Here is a 16,555-nt window from a genome sequence, read left to right as displayed (position 1 = left end):
GGGTGGTTCGGGTTCCACAGGCCTAAATTTCATTGCCTCGGCACTGAACTAGTCTACCAAAGTAAGCGAAGGCAAAAACATACATAGAGTCACAAAAGTAGACGGGTCATTATTTTAAATTGCATTTTTGATATACTATTAAGGGAATCATTAAACCTCACCTTATTAACAAGAGAAATTTTGCTTAAATCCCACGGCCAACCATTCTGATTACTATCTTTCCACTTTCTTCTTCAGTTCAACAGTAATGTGATGAGTCGATACCAATATTATCTAGAACTTGACTCACCTTCTTACCGAAATGTGCTTATGTTCTTATGATTCAAAATGTTTATGCTTCCAAAATAAATAAATAAATAAACAGGGAAACTGCATCAAACCTGAACCATCTGATTTTTTGGGTTGACTCTTAATTTCCCCTTTCAGCGTCAGGACCACATGAAACAAAGTGGGATCTATTGAACAAACTTAATCAATAATGTAATGAAACAAATAAAGTGTAAAATCAAAAGTAAATTGTTGTTGAATGTGGAACCCGAACTACTACTCGGATTTGTATCTGCGGCAAATATTCCTACCAGAAATCAAACGTGGACTACACGCCAGAAAATTCGTACGGTTGCTACTGAATAGTTAAGGTGTTCACATTGAGCTATTTTTTGACGTTGAATCTAGACATGCAATCTTATTGAGAATTAAATCTATGATTTCCATGTCATAGGCAATGAAACTTACCGTTACACTAAATAACAATTGAAGTTCATTTCAAAAATATTGTATCCCTATTAAATAACTTCTTTCAGTTCTGTGTTAAATTTTACTAGTAAGCAAATAATAATATAATAAAAAATCACAAATAGTCTATAACAGAACCCATGAATCTTAATCTACTTAAATTCGATGTCAGAAACCCGTAACCCTTTTCGTTTGTACCAGGTTTCTGATTATTAGGTTGAGCAATTTAGAAATAGACAGTGGTTGGCTGATTGATGAGAGTTTAACGTCCCTTGCAGCGGAGAAGCTACATGAAACGTAGTCCTACAGGCTGAAGTGGAATCCGGACGTAAATGAATTCCCATTTGAAATAGAAGTCAGATCTCTCGTGCTAGAAACGCGTATGGTATCCATGTAAGCACGAGGAAGTTCACTAATATATATATATATATATATATATATATAATATGTCAGTGAAAGTTTTACGCCCTTATTCATGTTTAACATAAGAATAACAGTGCATTATTACTAAAATGTCGAATTTTAAATCAGAGCCTATGTTTCCTTTACAAGTATTTAGGAGATAACAAATAACCCTATCGTTTCATTACCAAACGTATCTCACAAGTTTTGTAGTGCGTAAAGTAGCATTAAATATAGATATAATTTAGTGACTACTTATTTTCTTACATAAAATACTGGATAACTTTTCAAAACACCGATTTTTTAAAAAAATACCTTTCTATTCAAGAAGACAACCCCGTTCCCCGGGATAAAAACTGTTGTGCCCTGTAGGCTAAAGGAGACAGATGACTAATGAAAGTAAATTATTCTGAAATTAATTTTTAGTTGTCTCCCAGTGAAAGTAGACTCCGGGACCATGTGTACGTTAGGGACAAAAGGAGAAGGATTTATGATTTGGTTTATTGTGTATGATTTAATTTCCTATATCGTACACCTGTGACGTATTTATAATTTTCTTGCATCCATACATGAAACCATAAAATGGAGGTTCTTTATTAAAAAGAAAAATCAATTTCTAGGATTTTAACCCATGCTGGAATAAGCGTTTCAGCAGAGTTCCGTGGCGCTAGCCACTAAACCACACAATCATCACTTCGGAAGTGCTTCGTCTGTGTACATCTTACTTTCTCGGAGATCCTCTATTCCCTATAGCCTTGATTCATCCTGCATCGCCCAGTGTGATAGGTTTTGACTTACCTATATATATATATATATATATATATATATATATATATAAAATATACTTCGCCAGCAATGTGCAGATGGTTTATTTCTCTTGAAAGACTACTGTGTCGAAATGGATTAAAAATAAATTTGCCGGTAGCATAGGTCCGAGGGATTTAAAAATCTAAGTTTAGGGCTTACAATATTTTAGAATTTTTGGGGCTTAGAAATTGGAGGGCACTCTAGCTTTGTTTGAACAGAAGTGCACAAGAAAGAAAAGCATTTTTCGTCTTTAGCTTTAAGTAGTACAGTGATTGCAATATGAGAAGTGCTGAATGGCTTTGTTATAAAATCACCTAGAGATTTCTAGATTTCTATGTTGTTTTAATAGATGTATTTTTTAAATGACTGTATTATATTGTAGTTACATTGTGTTATGTCTTTGTATATATAATGAAATTCAATAAACTTATATTGAAAATTTTACATAAAATTGTATTATGGAAACTTTTTATTTTCACTTTTACTACTAATACCAATGTTGGGTTCTACTAGTTCATGTTCCAACTACCTACAATTTAGTAGAAATCTATACTAAAGCCACCTATTGTAACCACATATTGTCAAATGTCTGTACAGATCTATATTTTTCTTTAGTATGATGTATTTAAAAGTTAAAAATATCAGGCAGATATTAAGATTCAACCATAAGCATATAATTCTAACGGTAAGATGTGAACGTTAAGATTTCAATCTGTGAACGTTACGATTTCAATTGGTAGAAACGTAAATGTAGTATGTTTGCATAATAGAAAAATTCATGAGTAGATCTACAAACTGATTTTTTCTACAGTACGCACGTAATAAGATACTAGTTGCTATTGGTATGAGCACAGTGCGTCAAGTAGCTTCGTTAATCATCTTAGGAAGTCTAAATTTACTCTCAAAGTTAAACTAGAAAGTCTAAGGAAACAGATTTTGAATAAAAACTGAGTCTAATAAAGAAGCACATTTGCAATGTTAGCACGCACTTTTGGATAAGTTTTGAAATTATCATCTTTAAAGAAATGCATGCACGGACTCACATAATTTATCGGTTGTTTCAAAATATCTTGCTTAGTTCGTAAAAGAAAACTGAATATTGTAATCATAAAAAGGACGACACTGATAAAAAAAAAAAAAAGTATTCTCTTATGTGGAAGAAATTATACCATCTATGCTGCTAAGCCTTCTCGACGAACACTACTTTTGCACAGACACTTGTGTAGAGCTGGAGGATTGCGTGCTATATTTAAATTTAGAACTATATGTGCGCAAATTGATACCAAAAGGGTCGCCTTTATCAAATTGGTCTAAATGGATTACCCAAACGAAGTGGACCTTAAGAGAAAGCAACAGTTCTTGTAGCACTCAAGCCGTGGTCATTGTAATTGTTTTACAGGCACGGCACCTTAGCCCGTGTTATCAGACTGACTTCATTGACTACAATCTTGCAAATAAAACAGCTTCCCGTTCATTCTAGATAGGAGTGTTGGGCGCTGGGGTTGACAACCATATAGTCGTATGGATAATATCTTAAGGCACCCCTGTTAAAAATGTAGAGGAGATGGCGCAAGCCAAACCCCCACTTCTCAAGAATTCTAGGGATTCATGCTTGTGCCTATCCTTTTGAGCCATACATATCAGTAGCGTCTTCTCTGGGCGTGCAAGTCTTGTGTTAACGCCCAACGAAAAATGAAGAAAAGAGTATTTTAATTTAATTAAACGGATCGTCAGAACTTGGGATTTTTTTTATTTTCAACGAGACAGAATCAACTGTTGAAGTGCAAAAGAGCAGAGAAGTGCTGTGCGGTCTTTGTCATGTTTTGAGGAGGCAAATCTGCGAGTAAGTCGTTGGCAAAGCTTTGGCTGAATTTTCACTGCTTTAGAAGACTCCTATTGCGCATGAGCTTCGTGTTCCTCACCTCGTGCTTGTGTGATCTAAGGCGTTGGTTAGGAAATCAACGTCTTGAGTTTCCTGCTTCTCTCAAGCGTTGCCAAGTATGTAGATTTATTTGTGGATGTACAGATATTTTATAGCAATACGGATAACATTTTTTGGGGGGAGAGGGGGTATGATCTACGCACTTTTTTATTGCTAAACATATCATTCAATTCAAAAGTTAATGGTGCAATCGACTTCTTCCTAAAATACGTGTAAGAAGTACGGTAAAAAGAAACATAATATTTTCTCGATCCAAGTTTTATTGTAAGTGTCAATTGATGCCCCCCCCCCCCCAAAAAAAAATGGACGTTAAGCTACAGAACGGTTTTCCATCTGGGTTATCCTCAAGACTTACGGTTTCGGGCCCCTATTACTGTTTCTAAAGCAGTAATCCAGAGGTTTCTACGCAAAGAAAGACGACTTGAGCTGAAATTCACGTGATTGTAAGTAAATAATTGCTTGCTTTTGATTTTCAGTTTCATATTTTGAGGGTATATTTACTTATACTATAATTATTAAATGTATTTCTTACATAATAACATCCTCCTTGATTGCTCTTTATAATTTCCAGACTAAATTGTTAGAAGTAAATTGCTATTTATAGGTTGGCGTAAATAGGACATTATGCAGTGACGATCATGGTTCCTTACTTTCGAAAATTGCGAGAACTTCCAGGTACAGACTATATTCAGGAAATCGATGGGTAGGTAAAATATAGTCACTATTAAATACTCGTATGCTGAATACGAATGCCACTAAAATAGTTATTCGTAAATTGAGGTAAACTTATCACAATATTTTTATCAGTAAAAAAATGTGGGTGGGCCCATCTTTGCTCCTGGGGAGAAGGGGGTCCCCCCTCTAGTATCGCCTATGGTTGTGAGAGTTAATATATATATTTTTCCTTTCTTGCCAACATCCTAACATCCACGTCAGGAGACACTACTGATACATATAAATCTCTTGTACCTCTCCAGCGATCTTGTTGTCCAGTCTTGTATCGCTGGTTTTTCACTATCAAGCGCTAGTAGTCTGTGACTAAATGAAGCATGATTCGTGCGGCGCAAAATGGAGTACTTTCCTGAAGGCTGCCTAGCATGTCATTTTCTAGTTAACTAATAGGATATCCCCATGATACTTATTGGGCTGGTTTTCATAAAATTAATGTACGAGGTTGGGTACTTTAAAGTTACAGTGACTGTAAAACCCTGCGTCATTACACTAATCCATTATAAGTTACTCAAACTAGGCAAAGCCATTACGGTCAAGAAATTGACAAAACCCCAAACACTACAGTGTATATGTCGAGCGTTGACTAGTAGAAATTTAATTGCTACACGACAATAGTATGAATAAAGAACGCAGTACAGTTCGCGGCTTAGAAATCGTTATAAAAATTTTAAGTCCAAATGAATAATAAACTCTTGCCCAGTTTGCTTTTCCATTCAGAAATATGCATCTCGATCGACTAGTTACTTCTAGTGTTCGATCCAACTCACCTCCCTCCTCCATTTCTCCTTGTCTAAAGCAGTGTGTGACGTAATATACTCTTTCCATTCAGATAGAAAAAAACGGAACCAAGTTTACAAAGTGTATAGCTCTAAAACAATCTCTTTCATTTGTTGTTCTGAAATGACATTTTAGATCACGAGTTAAAAAAAAAAGTTACAAAATGTTTCCATAGCTTCATAAAATTCTTAATTTGTATTATTTCCTTTCTTCAAAGACAGATTTCACAAGCAGCATCTTCCTAGCTTGATGTGAAATATAATGTAAATTGTCAATCACTTAGTAGGTTTTCTCCTTCCCAAAGTCTGTAATGCGGGCGCAGAGCTCTAAAACTATTGACAGAAATGAATGTTATTTAATGATTAATTTCATTTCTTGTTAGAAGTTGCAAGCAAATGTTCCAGGGACGTCATTTGGACAACAGGAAAGCTGCCTTGAGCTTGATAAATAATTTCATCAAATGTATAGTAATAGACTAATAAAAAAGTGAAACTTATTTCGGCGGAGACTCTCCACCTCCCCCCGGGCAAAGTCTAAAATGACACCGCTTTCAACGAGAAACCTATAGAGTTACAAGAGCACATTGCTAGAACGCATACATTTAGTTTCAAGAGTCGAAGGTTTGATCCCAAGCCGTATGAGCTCATAGCGGACGACATTGAGAGAGATTCAAATATGGAGACAGAGAGGGATGAATTACATATGGGACAGACAATCCATACGAAGTGGTCCAGAGGTGGTTGCTCGACCATCTCTGAAAATTATAAAGCTTTGAGTGTGACGAGGCTTGTGTATGAGAAGCTCAATAACACTATTCACGTTGTCGTATGTATCCTCGTCGCCAAAAGTGCCTTTACATCGCCGTGACGGGTGTGTGACCGCGCAGTACTCTAAGGAAGAGATAGTGCATAAGAAATTGTAATTAATTTTGAAGAGTTTTTATTTTGACTAGGGAAATAACGTAGGTATAGGGACTAAAGGCATAGATTAGAAGCATCAGCGCACTGTCATATCTGAAAAGATTCGTATTCTCAATTTTTCAATTTACTGTCTTATATGTTAATAACTGCTAACAACTGCTACTAGCGCTTTTCACTCTTTAGGACTTAACTACGACATGTTCGCAGGGCATTTTTCTAAGTCCAAAATGTGTGCGTGAATTATTTTATTTCCCACACTGTAATTATTTGAGAATGGAAACTGATTACGCTGAACGTGAATATGTTTCTCTGTTGTAAAGCAAGGTCCGTAATAAATGTAGATAAGGTCCTTATTATTATATAAAACACAGAAGTATTTATTCCGTATATATAACAATATAATACAGTAACTAAGAAACATCATAATCACCAACGCCAGCAGGATTTTTTCCAACGGGGGGAGGGGCAAAACCCGATATAGTTTTTCGTTTTATTGCCTTATATATATGTTAAAATTCATAACATTAATATTAATAGCGTATATCGTCTTTCGCCGCTGTAGCCCATTAGTCAGAACATTCATCTCCATACGTGATGTCGAGAGAATAGAAAGAAAGAGATACGAGCAATGGCGTAATTAATTTTACTGCGCCCTGGATCGATCGATCATTGATTTACTCCTACTCCCCCAGATCCCCTGCCCCAGGTATTTCAGCTGCTGCCTTATATATATGGTTCCATGTCAGAAGGGTAGACAAAAGGGCAAACAGAGAAAGGCCCGAGTCAAAACGGTCCGCGACAAAAGGACACGCCACAAAAGGGCCAGACCAAAACGGCCCCGCGTCAAAAGTGCCCGGGTGAAAAGGTCTCCGCAGCAAAACGGACAGAGCCAAAAGGGCCCGAATCAAAGCGCACCTCATAAATGGGTCCTAGCCAAAAGGGTCACACAACAAAACAATCCGAGTCAAAAGTCTCTGCATCAAAAGGGCCCGTGTCAAAAAAGGGCCCGAGTCTGTCCTGCATCAAAAGGGACTAAGTTAAAAGGTCTCCGCAACAAAAGGGTCCGAATCAAAAAGGGTCGAATCAAAACGACCCACATCAAAAGGGTCGGGTTAAAAGGGTCCCAAGACAAAAGGGCCCTAGTAAGAAGGGACATGCCTCAAACAAGCCCGGGTCAAAGAAGGACAAGCTACAAAAGGTCCCGACTCAAAATTGGCCCGTGTTAAAAGTGTCCGGGTTAAGAGGTCTCCGCAACAAAAGGGCCTGAGTCAAAAGGGCCCGAATCAAAACGCCCCTCACAAAATGAGCTCGGGCCAAAAGGGTTCCACAACAAAAGGACCCGAGTGAAAAGGTCCTGTGTCAAACTGCCCGGGTCAAAAATGGGCGTCGCTACAAAAGAGCCTGAGTCTAAACGGTTCCATGTCAAAAGGTCCCGGTCAAAAGATCTCGGCAACGAAAGGGCCTGAGTCAAAAAGGCCATAATCAAAACGCCCTTCATCAAAAGCGCCCGGGTCAAAAGAGTCCCACGACAAAAGTTGTCGAATCGCAAGGGCTCTCCGTCAAACGAGCCCGGGTGAAAAGGGGCTCTACTACAAAAAGCCCAAGGGCCTGAGTCAAAAGGGGCCGAATCAAAACGTCCCTCATCAAAAGGGCCTGGGTTAAAAGAACCCCACGACAAAATGGTCCAAGTCAAAAGGGCCCTGCGTCAAACGGACCCGGGTCAAAAGTGATCCCGCTACAAAATTTCCGAGTCAAAACAACCCCATGTCGAAAGGGCCCAGGTAAGGTCTCCGCGAAAGAAGTCATAAGGACGCTGCGCCAAAAGAGCCTGGGTCAAAAGGGTTCTGTGACAAAATGGCCCGAATCCACAGGGAACTACGTCAAACGGTCCCTGGTGAAATGAAGCACCGGTACAAACGGGCAAGGGTTAGAACGCCAGGCGTCAACTGGGCCTGAGTCAAAAGGGCCTCGCGTCAAACTGGCACAACTCAGAAAGGTCCCGCGTTAAAGAGCCCAGTAAATACGGTTTTGGTGAAATTTCAAAATAGATCAATGCATAAATGAATATTGAATTAAGTCAAGGCACTGTCGAAAGAGAAATACTCAGAGAAAATCCCTACATTAATTTCTTAGAGTAATAAATGTTAGTAAAGAGTGCGTCATTTTATGTAAAAATAAAGATGTACAAAATAATAATTATAGTGCAAATTTTAAAACTTGTAATCGTTAATGACAGGGAATTTGTAAATTGGAATATTCATTTTAAGTTTTTTAGCATGTTAATAATAAGAATAACTAAATTGTTTGTAATGAGGAGAATTCAAACTTTCAATTTTTCTATATTAAATGGTGCAGCACGTAGTTTGCGAACTACTGTATCGGATATTCATGGCCCCTTCCGAAATAAAATCCTGGTTGCGCCACTGCGTACAATAAACATATCCGATGAGCCATTGCGTTATGTAGTTGTAAAATCGTTGTTACTTCATAGTTTTTGCAAGCTGTGATTTTTCATTGGTCATTAGAAATTTGACGTCACAGAAAGCACAGGATTTCCAGAAACAAACCTTCAAGAGAATATTTTATAATTATTATTGTATTGCCACACGGGGTGTCTAAAAAGTCCCCTAACTTAGGATAACTCTGTTATTTTCAGAGTTACAACAAAATGTAACACGAGAAACCGTCTTAAAATAAAGTTTTTTAATAGACAGTAACTTCATTCGTTTATGTTGTGGGTCCAGGCAAACGGTAATGTTGCATTTTCATGTAATATTATGCGCATTAAAGGCGTACAGCCCAAACAACTTGTCCGATTTGAAAAATTCTTTCACTTTAGATTGTAAACATTATATTTGGGGACGGTTTCCCCTCCTACATTTTGTTGTACAGTCTGCGGCATAAAATTTGTTACAAAAATTCTAAGTCCAAAAGAATAATCTCTTGCCCAGTTTTCTTATGCATTCCCGCAATACATGTATCAATCGATTAGTTGCTTCTAGTATTTATTCCAACTCCTCCCCGTCCTCCACCTCTCCTTGTCTAAAGCAGTGTGTGTGACGTAGTACACTCTTTCCATTCAGCTGAAAAAGAAAAATATTTCAGAACAAACGAATGGAAAAGACTGTTTTAAAGCTATAACGTTGTAAACTTGATTCCTGTTTAAGAGCCTAAATTAAAGGAAAGTCACACAATCTTCCCAGAGCTTCATAAATATCTTTAGTTTCATTCTTTTCTTTCTTTAAAGAGTGCAAGCTAGTAAGATGCTCCCTAAGAAATCTATTGAAATTGCCAAGAGCTCTAAAATATCTACGGACAGAAACGAGTTTTATTCAATGATTCATTGAATTTCTTTTCAGTAAGTGCAAGCAAATGTTTCAGGGGCGTCATTTGGGCAGGACAGGAGGGTGTAATTCCCCCTCTCTTGAGCTTCATAAATACGTATTTTTTGATCAAATGTATAGTAATACACTAATAAAAAGTTAAAATCTTATGTCGCCGGAGAATCTCTTCCTCCCCCCCCCCGACACTGGTTTTAACAACAAACCTATAGAGCTACGATAGCACATTGCTAAAGAGCTTACATTTGGTTTCAAGAGTCGAAGGTTTGATCTCAAGCCATATGACTTCCTGGGTGACATTGAGAGAGAGAGAGAGAGAGAGAGAGAGAGGGATTCAAGTATGGAGACAGAGAGGGATGATTTGTATACACAGATTTAGAATTGGGGAAAAAATGATCGGACAACATTCGTATTATGACGAAAATTCTGATTTTGTGAAAGATAAGAAGGGAAGTTTTCGAACTGCGAGGATCACATTAAGCAGTTGTCGAATTAATGTGGAGAACTCTTTTTAGAGCATCAGATGATTACAAAAGGAGAGAAAGATCTTCAGAACTGAGGAATTAAGATTTTAAAAAATCTGGTTTCGGCGACGGGTTCCGAACCACGAACCTGGTGGTCATCGAACCATGACTTTATCCATTCTGCTACGGAGGATTCTATTACTCGTTCACATACGTTTCCCTTAGCTGCGTTGAAAGCTACCTTAAGGGGATATTCCAAAAGTTGACTCGGTAGATGCGCCGTTCAGTTAGGACGTAAACCTCTTGTAACTTAGTTACAATGTGCAAAATGAACTTCCTCTTCTTCAGGTCACTTTTTAAAGCTTTAAAATTTGTTACTATTGTTTTAATTAAGTTATATTTGATAGAACCATCTGATAAAGTAGTGCCAAGCCCTGTGCGTCATTGTCTGTTAGGTGAATGGTTAATGTAAGTTACTTTTACGTGGATGGTCCGAGCTTCCAATCAAGACCATTCTTATTGATTATTTTATTTGAGCTACGCTCATACTGTATATTCCACAAGTTCATGTTTGAAGTAATGTAGTCACAGCTAGTTTAATTGGAAATAATTTTCCAATATTATATTAATTACTAAATTTACATGGCACTCCTCACTTGTTTGTAGCCCTGCATAAATGCAAAATTGTTTTAAAAGTATATTTTACTTTCAAGTATTATTGACTTTTTTAAAATTGTCCTTCAAATTTATTTTATAATTATTTTCTATTTCTTAATTATAACATATTTTCTATTTATATTGTATTCTATGTTACACGTTTATTATTTACATTTTATGTCTTACCTTTGAAGAGGAGCTTTTGACAATTCAGAGCAGCAGGGACATACACAGGATGCAGGCCTTGGCAATCCAGAGCTTCTGCCCCCACGAAATCACTACTTTTTTGTTTGTATATATATATATCTAATTTTATAGATGGTGATAGCTGGGGCGGATCCAGGGGAGTGTGTTTGGGGTGATCGCATCCCCCAGAATAGGGAACTTTTTATACTTTCTATTTTAAAAATAAAAATTATCCTAAGTATTTTTCATCTTTGTATTATAAACGTAAATTAAAACCTAAAGTAGATAGGCCTTACTTTCTTAAGAAAGTTAATTCTACAGAAGAGCTCTTTCTCATTTTCTATTTTTTCTTTTCTTTCTTTTCTTTTCTTTCTTTCTTTCTTTTTTCTTTTCTTTTTTTGCAATCCACTCTTACCTTGATTTCACTTCGAACGACTGCCCCTCCCAAACAATCATCCTGAATCCGCCCCTGGATGATAGACATTTTAGTAAAATATGCCCTCAATCGCTGAAATAAATTCCTGTCAAGCTTTCGATCGCTGAAATAAATTTCTGTCCACGGCCCTGCAAAACAGTGACGATTTTAGGGAGTGATCAGTTAGTAATGCCTCCCTGGAGCAACGACACTTCCCCAGAAGTCATATCTCCGATAATTCAGAATGTGATTTGTGCATTATCACTTTTCACTCTCAGTGTCTTGAAACGCACCAAAAAGGAACTGTTCTGAAGTATTTACTGGTTCTCCCTATGACCCCATTTCAATATGGCCAACCTTGGACATATACACATCTGAAATATCACCTTTTATGTCAGTGATCCCGAAAACTATCCATTCGACACAAATATAGGATATTTTCGATTCTTTATTCCTGTCACCATCCCATTGTCAACTCGAAGCCAACCAAGGCTTATTTTGGACTTACGCAGCATCCACAGTGTCACTTTTCATCTTTGCACATGAATTCGACACTAATTTCGTTCGTATTTGACTACTTTTACATGTCACCTTCAGCTCTTGGTAGGAATTTTTTCAGTATCTCGCCCCCACAACTATGGAGAAATTTCAGCCAACTAAGTATAATTATAAATTATCATCTGAAACACAACAGTACGGGTGATCTTTTTCGCAGAGGAATTCGTTAACTACTGTTTCAATATCAATGTATTGGCTTTTTTTGCTGTCCATGCTGAAAATTGCCAAAGGGCTAAACTTCATCTGCACTATTGTGGAATGAATATAGGTTTTAGTGGTTTAATTTACTGAATACTCGCTTAGATGTTGCTCTCGTCACAGAAAAAGTGATATACAGTTATAAAAGAAAATGAAATGAAATATCTAATTTTTACGTCCCACGATTATGCCGACTATGCTAATGGAGAGAGTAATGGTGAGAAATAAATGAAATTGTTTAATGAAAAAAGTGGGAGGAAACGGGAGAAACCCGAGGACACTCATGCACACGGTGTTTGTCCATAATAAAGTTCATTCGGCGTGAGCTGGGATCAAACCAAGGACCCCATGCACCATAGGTAAAGTTATAAAAGAATAGGCGTCTAAACAAATACGGAACACTACTATCAATGAGAGTTATATAAGATTAGATTTTTAGTTATTTCATTCTAAGTTAAAATTTCAATCAATCTTGTTCTTCATTACTGTTCGAAAACTTAAAGTTGTTGCTGCAAGGACGTGATAAATCTTTTCAGTAGACTTCGCAGTCCCCTCCACAGCTTCTTTTTCATGTAAGGTTAAAGTAGTCTCATGTTAGACATCGAGGAAAAATAGTGGAATTACGAATTTTCAATGGGCCCCTTTTACTCTGGGCTCCCTCAACGCACTGCCGTTAGTTACGTCACTGTTCAGGATGCATGATGCAGTTTCTGCTTTTAGGTATACTTTCTAAGGCAGTACGAGTTTTTTTTAACTGTTGTGTGAATTAAGTTGTATTTGCTAGAAGTGTCGGTTAAAGGAAACTAAAGATCCTACACTCAAACACAAATAATCTCTTTCGAAACTCTAATGGAAAACGAAACGAATCGTCCTAAACATGTTACGCTTTTGAAGAGAAAAAGAGCAAAGCAGTAGTTGCAGAAACGCTTAATGGTGTTTCTTGGATACAAATTTATAACTTACAAAAGTCATGTTCACGTCATGGTTTGATAGATGAAGGGTTAGTAAAAGGAATTCTTACGCTGGTGGTCGTGTGTTCGAATCTCTGTTCTTCTTGTTACATTTTTCTCTTAGCTACACTTAGTTTGTGCATTCCAAACCTCGAAGTTTGGTTTGGTTTATTTATGAAAGCAGGTAGAGAATTAATTGTAATCGAAATTAGTTTCAAATATGAGATTATAATTACATATTTTGTCTTTAACTTATTACGTATCAATTTTTATATCAAATTTTCCAGTCTTTATTTAATTCATCTTCCGGTGTAATACAATGAACATTTACAGAGCGACGTCAGTCGGACGAAAGTACTATATTCCATTGTTACTCTAATATTCCTAGGTATTTGTCCATATATTTATAAATTGTTTACTAAGTAAAAACTTATGGCGGTCCACATTATATGTCATATAATAGGCCGTACGAAGGCGGACATAGCAGAAGGCGTATTGCAAATATCCCTGGTGATAAAAAGTAGGGGTCTTCTTCACTAGATTCGAACCACTGTTACAGGCTGTTTTGGTTTACATAGCAAGCATAATACCACTCGCCACCAAGTCTCGCACGTTAGTCTCCTTATTAATGCAGAACATACTGAGACACTTACATTCACTGGTGTCGCGTAATGTATTTTATAAAATTTTGTTAATAAGTGGGTCGAATTAGGTAGCCCTCGAGAGGGCTGATGGTGTTGTGGGCGAGCATTTATTAATAGTGTGTATAGTCCCCTTGGGACTCGATTACAGCTGCCATACGACGTGGCATTGAATCCACCAGGCGAGAGATATAACGTTGGGTGCAACAGATCGACCACGCATCTTCAACACGCTCCCAAAGATCATTAGATGTTCGTGGAGGATTGTTCGACCTGGTTTCCCGCAATGTTCTTGCAACAGAGGCCCACATATTCTCAATAGGGTTCAGATCTGCTCCATGAGGAACCCAGTCAACTATTTCGACATCAGGTTGCCTCTGCAACAATGTCTGAACCACATTTGTGTAATGTACCATTACAGTTGAAAGTAATGGCAATTTTTTTTTTACGCACCCTGTACCTAGTAATTTTTTTTTTTATTCAATTTCGGTTTAGCTACACAATTTATTTACTCTCTCTACTTTGAATTAAATATAATGAACCCAAAGGTTTCGTTAGTAACCATATTCCCACTGTATAATATATTTATTTATATTTTGATTAAGTGTAAATCCCATTTCCGGATATATAACTTGAATAGTTACAAGGTTTACCATTCTGACGTCATACCGAAACATAGTTCCGTTATTGGATATAAATTTTCTTAATTTCAGACCAATGTAGAATTTAGTCAGGTACCTAATTTTTCCCTCACCCCCTCTCAGTAGTCCATAGTCACTTTCAGATCCGGTTATATCTGGATTTACCAAATTTCCATTCGCTTTGTAATTTCCGCGGCTAAAGTTTTCTTTCTGATTGGAGGAATTCTCCTACCTCTGGCTTTTTCGGCGCAATGTTATTAGAATAATAGAAGACACCTTACGAGACGCAGCTTATATTTTCGCCTACCTATCTGCGTTAAAAGGACTAGGATTTTAATAGAATTCAGGTAAAAATATGATTTAATTTCATAATTGAACACTGAAGGCTGTGTAGGAGCCCCCAAAACAGTGAAAAAAGCTACATTTTCCGTAAAGAAACAATAAGTTAGTGAAGCATCCAGTTCTGTTTTTCTAGGAAGCCATGTTTGCTGCCCAGCTATAATAGCAGAAGTGAAAGAGTGACTTTATTTTTTTTTTGTTATTCCAAATTCAATTAGGGATTAGGGACATTACGACCTGATTAGTGCATGTTGGTCGTGTATACAGTAAATGTGATTTATCATTATTTATTTCGTAATTGCATGTATGTAGTAGGTTTGATAGTACTGTAAATAATCATAATGGCAGCTTAAGTTAGCTTAAAAGGGCTCCTATCCCCTTTTCCAAATTGAACCAGTTCTAGCGGGGGAATGGGTTAGTTATTGTTCGTTTTAGGGCCTTTTCCCCTTTCAGGGGAAGGGTCCCTCCATAAACCTCGTTAAGGTGCCCCCCGGGCATCAATTTTTGGCAATCATTATGTAAACAATTGGTCAGGTCAATTGGACCTAGTGTTACTTTTCTCATTTTTGACCCCCTTTAAATTAAATAGAGCCGACTGTATATATCGACGAGGGAGTAATGTATTTTAAATTTAATGTGTTAGGTTATTTTCGTCAACATGCATGTAACTAAATGGTGCATGTTTAGTTTAGTTAGTTGTCTTTATGTATAGTACTAACAGTGGTGTATGTAGTTAGTAGTTTTGTGTGAGTGTGTGAATTTTCGATTTGGACAGTGTATAAATATGCTTTAATTTAGTACCATTTTGCTAACATAAATAAACCAGAGTAAATATTAAATTTCTGATTAATGAGTACAAGTATACATTTCAGTACACGGTAAATTATGCCTCCACTACAGCGCTATAGCGTCAGTTTTCGGTAGTCAATTGTTTGTTGACAGTACGACATCGCATGACTTAGTGATTTAGATTGTTTGATTTTGGACAGTTATTCTCAAATTACTTCCCGTGGACATGGTTTTCGGTTCGGATGAGTATACCTTCGTATAAAATAGCATGAGATCTTACTGTACTGAAAATTTCAGCTTGCTAGGTCCAGTAGTTAATGAATAATCCGCTGAAATAAAGAACACCTATTTTCTTAATAGGAGTAAAGTCCATATGCTGTTACTGTTCGTTTAAAAATGTAGTATTAAATTCTCTTTTCCCGTAGCTGTAGAAAATTCCATTGTTGCTTCAGTTTTATCAACAAATCAGAAATAGATTAATCGTTGACAATTTAACTTTCCGTAAATACATGTATGATTTTTTTTTTAAACCTGCAAGGTAAATACAATTTGGGTGCTTCGAAATAAAGAGTACGTGGTTCGATGAATGTGATCGTGTGGTGGTTTGAGCGTGATAGATTGTGATAGTTACATATATATATATATATATTTATTACTGCGTAATGTAAATATGTGTATGGCCTGCGTGTAAAATGTACGAAATAGGGTGTTTATAAAATATTACTTCGTGTGGAAATTAGTAGATAATGAATGAATGTAATGATGTGTTAATAATATGATATATAATATGAATGAAATGATGACCCCTATATTTAAATGGATAGGCCTAGTGAATTTTATATAGTGAAAATACGAATATGTTTACGAAGAAAGAAAGAGAAAAAAAAAATCTCTCGCGTTTTGACTTCCACACCAGTGCATTCATCCAACCGAGTTTGCTACTTGGATAGTAAATTATAGTTGGGAATTGTGTGTTACTTTGCATTTATGTACCTCCTAACAACAGCCCCAGATCTTAAGCCTTTCAATAGATAGAGTAGCATCATGTGGGAATTACTTCT

This window comes from Thermobia domestica, chromosome 15 (assembly GCF_964235325.1).
Source record: "Thermobia domestica chromosome 15, izTheDome1.hap1.1, whole genome shotgun sequence".
Lineage (NCBI taxonomy): Eukaryota > Metazoa > Arthropoda > Insecta > Zygentoma > Lepismatidae > Thermobia > Thermobia domestica.
Note: the sequence above shows the minus strand (reverse complement) of the source record.